The sequence below is a fragment of the Alligator sinensis genome, unplaced genomic scaffold (assembly GCF_000455745.1).
Source record: "Alligator sinensis unplaced genomic scaffold, ASM45574v1 scaffold780_1, whole genome shotgun sequence".
Lineage (NCBI taxonomy): Eukaryota > Metazoa > Chordata > Crocodylia > Alligatoridae > Alligator > Alligator sinensis.
This window is the reverse complement of record NW_005842144.1, coordinates 1-3,366: the sequence shown is the minus strand read 5'-3', so window position 1 is coordinate 3,366 and position 3,366 is coordinate 1.

Below are 3,366 nucleotides of genomic sequence, written 5' to 3'. Positions count from 1 at the left end.
TGCTGAGAGGGCTGAAGTATGGCTACATAGGTGCCTAGGTGAAACAGGATCACTCAGGCATGTGAGTAATCCTGGGTATTTCTTGCATCTTTAGACATAAAAAAAGAAAGTGGCTAATTGGTCTGACCCTTCCACCTTCTAGCCCAACAGCATAGTAGCTAGGATATTTGCCAATAACTTGACAGCCCAAGTCTTGCCCAGAAATCCTGCTGTGGCATCCCACAGCATCAGTGTGGTATCTGCTAGAAAAGTTGCATTGAACATACACAAGGGACTCCAAGTAATAGGATACCATGGTTCTTCATCTCACCCAAAATAGAGGGTGGGAAGAAAGCAAGCTTGCAAGGGAGAAATCAGATTTCAGAATTACATGTTTACTATCCATAACTTATTTGAATATGATCTAGACAAAAATAAATAACCATGGCTCTTCCAGTGAACAAAAAAATCAAGTGTATTAAGCAGTCAAAAGGTAATACCTCGCCTTTTCAACCATGGCTTGATGATAATATGGTACTGGTGATGGCCATGGCAGGTGTCTTCTCATATGGCGTCAGGACAATTCTTATGCAAATCCAAAAAATAAGATAGTGGGTGGCAACAAGTTTCCTTAATTTCCTGACACCTAGCAAAATATGGCAGCAATATTTGCATAATAGGGAGAGGAAAAAGAAAACTCATAAGCTTGCCATTATCACATTTAGCTCCCCTCGTTGGGTATGGAGTCTGTTGTCAAATAAGAACAGATGGGTGTTGTTCTCTCATCTTAGTGAATAAAAAAAACTTCTCTTCAATCACCTTCTCTTTTTTTACACAAAAAAATATTACAAAAATGATACTGTCAAAAGCAATTTCCCTTTCTGCAGCCCTATTTAGCACAGTCTTTTTCAAAAGGGAAACAGACAGGTGAAAAATGAGTCCCTGTTCTTCTAGGCCATGAAGACAATATTGCACCAGTTCATGATATCTCCAACTTTCTGGGTAGATGATACACTCAACATTCTCACAGGATATCGATGCATAAACAAGGGCATCCAATAAATGATGGGAAAGTGTGATACATGCCAAATACTACAGCCTTACCTGCCAAAAGAGTACTTAAAGAAGGGAGAAGTTATTTAGCCGAAAAACTAATATTGTCTCTTAACTCCATGGATTTCTGTTTCTTCATCTGACTTTTGAAAGTGGTATGTAGGTTACCTGTGATGACAATGACCGTGAAATCAGAGTATGTTTTTTTTTTCTGCAGTATAGCGGCTATTTGATTTCACCTTCACTGTTTCCATGAAACTATATGAACCTGCACAAAAAACTGATAAGGACAGGAGCTTCCTGTCATCACAGGAGAAAAATTCTCATAAAACAACCACTCCATCTCTGACACTGGATTCCTTGTGAGGTCGCTGGATTTAACAGAAAATCTTTCAATGTAAGTCCCTGGGTTTTAGACATTCAATGAGACAAAAATCATTAGAAGACCATTGAAAAGCCCACTCCACCCATCCCCAAATGCAGCATGTGACCAAGTAAGGTCTGTGCCAGGTAACAGCGCTATGAGAAAAAGCTGTTTTCGACGATGTTTCTCCGCCTCCCCCCTTACCCGCTCAGCTGGTTGGAGATTTCCTATTGGAAGGTTTTTACATATGAAAAGGCTTATTAATCCAAAGTGAACATCCATCAGGAACGTATCAACATTCTGGCACAAATTATGCCCATTTCCAGCCATTCACCTGGTTGATATACTTAAATTCACAAAAGCAAATTCCTTTTCAGTCTCATGCACTCCTTCCTGCACACCATTAGTCTTTGCCTCTCCTGTTGCCTCCACATTCCTCTGCCCCACACCCTGGATTTTTTCTGGGAAACAGCTGTCTTCCCTCAGCTCCCTAAAGCTCACTTTTATGAGCAGGCAGTTACTAAGATGTATCAAAGGAAGTCTAGCAAAATAGAGAGCGGCCTTGAAAATCCTATGGCAAAGGTTGCAGGGGGAAAAAGCCACAGGGATTTCTTCTTTGGTGGATTGAGGAATAAAAGATAGATATAGAGAAGATGAGGAAGAAGAGGACTGAAGCAACATGTGGGTTGCAAAAAAAAACTTGCCTGGCCATGCCCATCTGCAGCTTTGGATATGTCTCTAAAGTAAGGAGATCCAACTCCTCTTCACACATGCTCTGCTCTGAAGGTGAAGCTTGTCTCCTGCTTAAAATTCCTAAAATTGCTACTAATTGCTGCTATGGGAGAAGTAGCTCCAGCTTCTCCCATAGCAAAGTCAACTGCTATTTGTGGGGGCACATTCAAGGTTTAATGCTCAATGCGATCAGGTCAGGCCATGCATGAATGAAATTAGAGTCATGGACATGGACTTATGTGCAGCCTAGGACCGCTTGGAACAGAAGCCTCTTGGACAAATCTTATTGTCCCGTGCGCTCTCATTAAATCTTGGTGTATCAGGTCTGTTCACGTCCTGTCTGGAGATGAAATTGTCCTGCTGGTGAGACTGTCCAGAAGGTGAGTAGTTGCCAAATTCTTAGGATGGGATGTACAGGTCTCCATTCTCCTTGGACATGTTTCTAGGCATCCCTTAGGGAAGGGTATATAGCAAGAACAAGGATGCACAGCATTTTGCTGCCATCATTGCTCCTTACTCCTGTTGTGACTATCCTGGGCAACATGGGCTGTTGCCAAACATGGAACAGGGTGGTGAACCTATTCTTCCCCACAGCCAGTAGGATGATACTTAAGCACAGCCTCCTGGGGAAAAAGGAGGACTGCAGTGGCTGGAAAGGTTGATGTGTTTGCCTCATGCGTCCCCCAGCCCTATATCACACAGAAACACACACTGGGAGGGGAGACTTCCAGGCTCCACTCCTGTGTTTGTGGCAGAACACCACTTCTGCCTCCCTGCTCCTGCCTACTTTAAATAATCTTCGTTATTCTCCCATAACAATTAGTAGCAATTTTAAGCATTGCAAATAAGCATTCAGGGTTAATAATAGAAGTATGTTAAATGGAATGTCAAATGACTTACAAAAAGCTCTTAAAATTAATAAATATGTATGAGATAAATCAGCTTGGTTGCCAAGTACTGTATGCAAAGATATAGGAGATTTACATTTTCAGCTGGATTCTCCTCTTCTAAAACTGCACAGAATATTATGGGTTAGATTATGGCTCTACAGCTCATTTTATACCAGCAAGGCAAGGCAGAGAAAGATCCCTAGTGCCCTGTGTGAAGGACTGCTAGTTACCTCAGCCTTTCATAATATCCAGCCCGCTTCCTGAAACAGGCCAGTCCCGCTGTGTAGGCAATAGAAGAGTCATGGGTATTTGACGGGAGGGGTCTATTACAGACCCCCCAATCAAGAG